Source organism: Mesitornis unicolor, unplaced genomic scaffold (assembly GCF_000695765.1).
Source record: "Mesitornis unicolor isolate BGI_N332 unplaced genomic scaffold, ASM69576v1 scaffold21047, whole genome shotgun sequence".
NCBI classification, from domain to species: domain Eukaryota; kingdom Metazoa; phylum Chordata; class Aves; order Mesitornithiformes; family Mesitornithidae; genus Mesitornis; species Mesitornis unicolor.
Genome location: NW_010197310.1, coordinates 26,425 through 35,232, shown reverse-complemented (window position 1 = coordinate 35,232; position 8,808 = coordinate 26,425).

The window sequence follows — 8,808 nt, the reverse complement described above, 5'->3', positions numbered from 1 at the left end:
TCATCTCAGGTCAGAATGAACACACCTGCACAGTCTTGCTACCATCAAAGATTAACATGCCTCCCAAACCAAAACCAGAGTTGTCATCAATGCAAACACTTTTTTTCTAAGGATCAAGATAGCACAGTAGGCTCTTTCACCAATGTCCTAGTGCCCTTTCCATGAGACATGCAAACTGGATAATCAGCATAGCAGAGAGTATGGCTGAAATGTGCATACTGAAGAATTTTACACTTTCCTTCCCTAAAATCAGGAATTTCTACATTTTTAACTGAGCTCACTGATTTTTGCCCAACTCTCTTGAACTCCTAAACTAGACTTCTCCTGAGAACACACAATTAGAAGTTGTCAACACTTCTGCAAGAACAGGTCCAGCACTATTTCAGTCCCAGAAAATAAAAACCTAACCTTTCCCTTCCCTTCTTCAAAATTCTACATGTGTTTGATTATTCTAAAGCAAACTATCCACTCCTGCCACTCTACAGCAATCCTGCTGTGTGCCATCTCAGAAAATCTTTCTTTCAAATTGTTTAGGCTAGATTTCGTACTATTATTTGGTTTTCACTTGGATATTGAGCCTGCAAGTTGCTGTGTCTACTTTTTTTCTCCACTGGGTTTTCTACCTTTTGCCTTCAGAGCCTGACTGACTCTACTGATCTTTGTCTTAGACCTGTATAGGCAGCTAGTCACAGTTTTGCATCAGAGTAGCAATTCAGGAGTTGTCTTGTTGAAAACCCATTTTATATCAGAACTTCTTTACACAGCTGCTGTACATTCAAAGGCCTGCAGAATATCCTGTTATAGGAAATATGTTACAACCAGCATAATGACTCTTCATTAGCCCCTGCTGGTCTCCAACTTGTGGGTAAGCTGTAATAAGCAGATGAGAAAAGGTTATAGTCCTTACAGGTTAAAAATTAGCTACCTGTTCCTGATATGAATTAGAGAAATACATCGAACTTAGGAATAGCAGAGCGGACTGTGAGCAATAGTCCTTTAGGCCTGATGCCTCCAACCGCAGACAGCTGCAAATGGCCAGTGAATGCCAAGAGAAGAGCATACTGATACCTCTCTGATATATCCTTCATTCTTCAGCAAAGGAGAATGCAGAGAAAGTTTGATCTGGGGCTAGTGTTTTCAAGTATATAACTCCTCTAGCCTTTTTTCCTCTCCTGTTTATCAACATAGGTAAATATTTTCTTTTTAATGGATTTATAGAATTTCATGTAGCAGTTTTTGTTATGTAAATTCTGACAGGCAGTGTTAAGGTCTAAACTTAAAATATGATGGAAATTAACTTAAAAATGCAAAATATTACATTAATGAGGCTTCTTCATACTGGAATTTTCTGAAGAGTACTGCTTTTAAAACATGTATAACCTAAGGGAACATATCTTTCATCTTCTGTGTTAGCTTGAGCTTTCTAAAAGTCACAATGTCACTACCTTGAGTAAACATACATATTATTTTCCAACACTACAATGGAACAAATGCTGGTATTTACCCTTTTCCTGAAAACAAGTATTTCATTTCTTTGTGCTTTGGATCTAATTTATTTTTGTTTCAGTTCACCAAGCACTGTAAGAACATTTTCATCATTTGAAATAGCTATTTCAAAAATGAGCCACCTAGTTGGAAAAAATAAAACAAACTTTAGTCTCCCTTAGTCGCAAACTATGAATAAAAAAATCCATGGAAGAGCTATCACTTACTAATTCTAAATACCTTGGACAAGGTACCATACTTTCAAGATTATTTTTGTCATCAAGGGAGGCAACTATAGTATTCTTCAGAGCATGTAACAAAATTGTGTGCCATAGACACAAGCTTCTGGTCAGCTGAAAGAATGATAAATATCAGTTTATCCTATTGGTGTCACTAAGTGAGGCTTTTATGCTACTCAGATACCTAGTGTATTTTTTTCCAAAGGTGCTTCCATGTCCCTCAGAAAATCTGAGGCATACTGAGCAAAAAGAATAACCTATTACTTTGGGAATGCTCCTTTTTTCTTCTGTATCAGAAATAGTTTAGCAACTCACATTTAACTCATACAAGACAAGACTCAAATATTCTTTAAGCATGTTAGTACTACCCCTCCATCTTGTTGGATCACCTTGTTGTTGAAAAGTCACTTTCACTAAGTGTAACACACAGCTCAAGTTGGTCTTTTTGACATTTATATATCAGTTCACTTTCAAAGCTGTATCTTACTCAGAGTGGTAGTCAAATTATTTATTAGTTTCCTAAAAATTGTTGCATATGCACAGCACATAAATTTGCATTATTGTCAAGTCATTCATCTTTAGCTGGATGAAAACTACTAGAAAACTACATTGTCCTCGCTATGACCCATGTATCTTGAAATCGCAGTTTAAAATGAGACCTGAAATATTCATGTGACACTTAAATTATGCAAAATAATCTAGAGGCATCTATAAAATCTTACAAATCCAAGAGATATTTTCAGTTACATGAGTGTAGGAGATGAGTGGAGGTTTTGCCCTTCAAAAAAAAAAGGAAGATGGGGAAAAAGAAGGAATTGTTTAAAAGAAATGCGGAAAGTTTCACAAAGAGCCTATGAGGACCACCTTCTAGTTCCTGATGCTATTTTCACATTTCCCAGCACCAATGAAGTCATGGTACTGAATAAAACCTCTAGAAGATCTCCATCATACCCAGGCTGGTACTCAGAAGTATTCTATACTGAATGAAATCATAATAACTTCTAAAGATGACACAGATGTTTCAAGAGGGCTCCACTTGAAACTGACAAAAATAATGTAAATACAATAAGATGACATAGGTTTTACTTCAAAAATAACAAATTCCTCTCCTGATCCAACATGTCTTGTCCCACAGCTGAGCTCTGAGGCATCTTCTTATACAGAGCTCCCTATTGCGAACAGTGCTCAGTTCCCCTCTTTCCCCCTCCTGTCTTTGTCAGCTCCAACTTGCACATCACTCTTCCTTCAGTATATACATCTGCTGTCTAGAAGAATAAGCCAATCACCCTTATAAATCAGGACTGTGAGGGCAGAGACTTGCCATCTTTCTCTCATCATTCAGTAGTGTTAGACCTCAAATGCTTCATCACATCTTGAAAAACGCTACATTGGAAATTTCCAGTCTTTATGAAAGGGTGGAGGTAGTCCTGAGATTAAGTTGTCAATGAAAATATATCCCAAAATCAGGCCAAATTTCATATCTTCATAGTATTTTCTTCAAGTTTTACCATAAAAACTAAATAAGGGTTTATTCTGTGATAAGCTTTTGTTTCAACAGAAAATGAATGGTGGACTGACTCACTGAACTATTTTAATCTCAAAGTTAACCTATAATCTTCATAAAGGTACACGTCTCTTACTCTGAAATGGATTATTTCCATGTGACATTGTTAACTCTTGTTTATTCTGATTCTATTTTTAGAAAGGGTGAATATAGAACAAAACAACATTGTAATTATGTAGTTTAGCAGAAACAGAGCCAAGCAGTTTGATTCATGTGCCAATCAAAGCAGAATAGCTTAATGCATCCTTTTAATAAGCTAAAGCCTTACAGTTTTTACAGAGCTTTGCGATCTATTTAGATGCTTTCTAGGAATATTTTGGGTCTGGTATAAATTTTCTTCAACAGTCATATTCTGACGTGATAGCAGCATACTCTATATGAGAATCAATACATGAATGTTTTCGAAGAATTTTGGGGAAAAAAAGAATTTGCTCATTCCTCTTAACCATCTCTGATGTGATGTGGTAGATGTAATTTTTTCTCAATTTTTTACTTGTTTTTAATTGTCCTACATGGGTGTGCAGGAGCTAAGCAAAAGTGAGAAAAGCCAAGCAGAGGTCAAAATGAATGGAGAAATTATCAGGAAACTTCAGAAGTTTTCCCAAAGCTGTGTTGTTTATTTTACTTGTAATGATCTCCTCGTGGTGTGAATTTCTCAGTTAACAGTATAGTCATATTCCTTTTGTTTTACAACTGCAGTTGATAGTGATTAACATTCAGTTGGAGGATAAGCTCAGTTAAAGCATATTTATTGAGTCATTTCCAAATTGTGGTTAAAGTTTCACTAACACACAGTCAACTCAGTGTGTCTGATTTATGTCTTTTTTAAAGTGGAGTGAATAATAGGAGTTATTTTCAATAATTTTATATGCCACTTAGATACCAGAATATCAGCATGATTACTATCAGAAAATCATAATAGCTTGGCACTACTTGTGTTTGCTTCCGTTTTAACTCATTTTTTTAAGGAAAAAAGTGGAGATCATCGCCTGCATTTTTGAAAGACTGACTCATACTTTATGGTAATGCTGTACTACTTTTCATCTAGTGGTAGCAACCAAAAACATCTGCAAAGATGAAACCTAGTGTACTGTACTCTGAACTGTGTAAAACTGTTACCAAGGCTAATGTTTTCCAAGAGATTATGAAACACCTTAACAATTCAGACAAAACGCAAAAGGGAAGGATTTATTATGTCATTGTTATTGCTGGGGAACTGAGACACAGTAATATTGTTATACTGGCCCCTGGTCACCCATAGTATTTGTGGGCGCTTCAGAAAGTAAAATTAACTCTCCTGAATACCAGAGTGGATTTTAAGGTGAACAAGCATCCTACTCCTTAGAAATTATATTAGTTTCTCCTCTGGGCACACACAGAGGGACTGCTCTTGAGAGTACTAAAACAAACATTTTGCAGTTAAAATATCAGTGGCACCTATGCCAGGTTCCAATGGTCTTGAGACATTGCATTGGTTTATTATGCAGCATCATAGTACTAATTCACAGACTAAAAGAGACTTCTGGGAGTCCAATTCCTAGTTCCTAAACAAACCCAAATATTGATAACTCTTTTTTTTTATTTGAGAGAGAGAGATCTTTGCCTACTACCTGACACTTAGGTGTTACCTACTACCTAACAGAAGATTCTTCAGCGTTTTTGGGGAGCTATTTATCTTATGGCAACTTCATCTGTAACAACATGTGGACTCTCCCTTCTTAAAATGGAAAAGGATACGACAAGGAAGAAAAAGAAAAGCTTTCAAGGACATATAACAATTGCCTGTTGTCATCATATTCATAGGAATCTCTGAAAGGGGAGCTGCTGGGCAGAATGGGTAAGTAAAAGACACCACTGATTTTTTATTATGCCTGACATTGTTGCTGCTTGAATCAATTGTTTTCTGCTGACTAAACAAAAATTTAGTCCTGATTTATTTGGCACTTTGAGGATTTGTTGTTGTTATTGTTGTTGTTAAAGACTGGTAGATAAAATGGCCAAACTCAACCTTTTACTGCTCATATAATGTACTATTTTCTCCTGTGTCTCTCTTTGTCTGCAGGCATCTCCTGTAATTCCCAGACCCTGTTGGTTACTTCTCTGGATACTCCCAGGTGGCAAGGTGAGTGGGATTTGAAGAGCAGGGCAGAGGAAAAAACATCTGTTGGGGCTCACAAAAATAGGAGGAAGACAATGTGCTAGTTGCTGATATGAGATATAGGATTTGAGGCTGACAGACTATCCTGTGTGGTAGGATCACCTGTTGACTATTCTAAGAAGGGGACATAGTACTGAAAGGTGAGATAGAGTCATGGGATATCTACAATGGAAAAAAAACCTCACATGAAGATCCTCATGTCTGAAAGAAGAATGGTAGCTGGGAGGGAGAAGCACAAACTATTTGTATTTAATTAATGATATTAAGTGAAGAGAGAGGCATATTCTGTCATAAGGCAAAGACTGCTTTTGTACAGGAAGAAATTACTTAAGTCCAAAATGCCAGAGCATACCTCTCAAATTATGTTGACAAATTTATGAGCAAATCAACAGCGAGTTGAGAAGTATTGCGGATGATTAATGTGATTTAAGATCTTAATTTTGACATGTATTTGGTCATCTCTTCTTTGAACTGATGTCATGATGCCACATGAAATTCGCTTATTTAGTGCAGAGAACTTTAAAATCAGACCTCTTTAGTGACACAGAGAGGTGTATTTTGGAAAGACTAAATCCACCAAATTATGCTGGGAAAGTCTAAAGTCAGCCAAATTACGGCACAACCCTTCAGTGTTCTGAATTCTGAAGAGAAGCAAGAGAGCAGGACAATGGGGCAGTTCTGTGCCTATGTGGAATGGGGTAATGAGGTGAGAAACATCTTTGATGGAAACAAAATGAGCATAACTGCAGGTTCAAAGCTCTAGTCCATTCAATAATTTTGTGTTTGTCTGGACATGTTAATAACAGGTTTTTAAGACAGTAAAATCATGTAGTTATCCACATAGCTTCTGGAGGGAGCTGGAAATCAGAGGATTCATCTCACTATTTTTATGTGTACAAACCATACAAATCAATGTCCTCTACCAAAGTTTGCTTGATGGTGTGACAAAGTACACATGAAGAAACACATATTTGGGATTCTGAGAGAGGAAAAGTACTTACCCACACAAGAATTTAGCCAAGACATAAAGGTTACCAGTATTATGAAAGATAAATGGTCTTAAGTTTTTTAGAAATAACAGAATTAATTTGAAATAACTGTATTTGCATAGCTGTTTTTCTTCAAATCTGTACATACAAATGGCACTGAGAAGTCCTTCCCTCCTCCTCCCGCAGGAGAACTATTAGAAATAATGAAGGAATTTTGTGACTGAAGTCAATGCAACAAAATCCCACATTTCCTCCAAAAGGACTTCATTAATCACCTGTCTTGAGCTGAAGTGAAACTTCAGGATTGCATTTAGGGAGGGAGCTTTGTTTTCTTCAAAATAAGAAGTGTCAATACACTTCCACTTGAAGCTCCTTTGGTTTGCAAGTTGCCATGCTGACATTTTCTTCTCTTTCCTCCAGTTTTAAAGCTGTGAATAAACTTTTCCTGGAACTTCATTCAGGAGACTATTATTCCTTGGCTCAGGAAACTACTTGTGAACTTTGGGAAAGAACTGTGATTCACAACAAGGCTGTGCTGAATAGTGATAGGATAGCAAAATGACTATGTGGCATGGGAACGAAGCTCATTATCATGAAAATCTGCTCAGAGACAATCTAGAAGTTAAAACAGTGTACCAAGGAGACAGTTCCACCTCAGGGCATAGTTTACTACTAATCCCCAGCTCACCAGTTTGCTGCAGACAGATCAAACCCTCAAACAGCAAGGCTGTAGATGAGTAGATTACATTAGTTAGGTGGATATTGACATCTTGGCTTACAAAATTTTGCAACGCATGTATGGCAGATGGATTTGCAGAGTTTGGATTGCCAAGCTACATCAGGACTCTTAGGATTCCTGTCTGCACAGCCCTTCAGGACTCACAGTCCATTTCCTTAATATTCCAAGGCTCAAGTATTTACTACACTCCAGACATTTTTGCCAGACAAAGTGGATAGGAGGGAGGATCTCAGGAAGATGTAGAATGACCGAAAAGGTTCCTGCTGGGAGGTAGAAAAGAAGTTTGCAATGATTAATGCTGAGGGTAATAGCAACATGTAGATGGTGTCTGCCTCAAGTGCCTGAAAAGCTTTCCCTATTTGACACAATACTGGACAAAAACCAGGGAGGGGACTTCCACAGTGGCTGCGAAGCAGAACTGCTGAGACTGCTGTTCATGCAATTTAATCCCTCCTGACAGCCAAGTACAGCATCAAGGTTGTCTGCAAGGAGGCTAGAAGTTGAAGGCTTTTATGGAGCTGTTCCTTTAAACATGTTATGATGCTGCACTGAGCCTTTGTCAAATATAAATGTTTTTTACCAACCAACAATGCAAGCCTTATACCACGAAGTTCAGCCTATGAGAATAAAAATTTCAAACTTCACAGAATGTAACAATACAGATGTGGTGGGCATGCTTGCAAGTACTGAGGCTGCAGGTTTTACTTAGTCCATGCAACTACAAACATAGTATTTCTGCCTGCTGTCCTTGACATATGCACAGAAAGGTTAGTAGCAGAAAAAGAGGTGGGGTTGTTAGTGAGTCATCAGTGACTGCAGCCTGAGTGGGGGAGCACACAGTGATTCTCAGCATATCATTAATTTTAGTCTGAAGGGCTTTTCTGGACTGGAGTTTTAATTGCAATATTCTCCAGCAGGACCAACCAATTCTGCAGTTACTCCAGCAGCTGTTTCTGCATGTTCCTGTGTTCCTTCGTATTGTCTTCTGACAATTTTCCATGCTTCTCCCTTTTTTCTTAGAGGCTTCTCTCTTCATTCCATTGTCCAATCTCTCCTCGGGACATGGTAACCAAATTGGTCTTACTCTAAAGGCATGGATGGTAAACTGAGCAATTAAGAAACAGAATATTAATCTTTGTGAGATTTCTCTGTTCTGAAATGGAAAATGGTGCTCCCTATGAAGAGAGTTTTCTTGTTATCCTCACTCAGGAAGTAGGGAACAGAAAATATTAATATGACATCCATTTCTCCTTTGCAACAACACTGAAAGTTGTATTTTTCATCAATTTTGGAATGTCTGTTCTGTGGTTTTCCCCTTTGTTCCTGTCACGATCTGGAAAGTTTGGGGAGAAAATGTATCTTCATTCAGCTTTGCAAAAAAAGCCTGATTCAGGCTTGGCTGTTTCATTGGCTGAAGGACTGGAGATGCTGGAGTGAGGACAGAACAAGGCAAGCCTGCAGCTGAAGGAAAGCTGTAACTTTGAGGCATATCTCCAACAGGCAGTTTGTTCAGAAAGAAAGTAGAGTAACACACCCCTGGACCGCTTTCACTTCTTGTGGTAGTTTCTCCCATAGTGAGCATGTCTACCCTGTTGTACCTGACTATCTCACTTCCCAAGATAATACAATTAAAA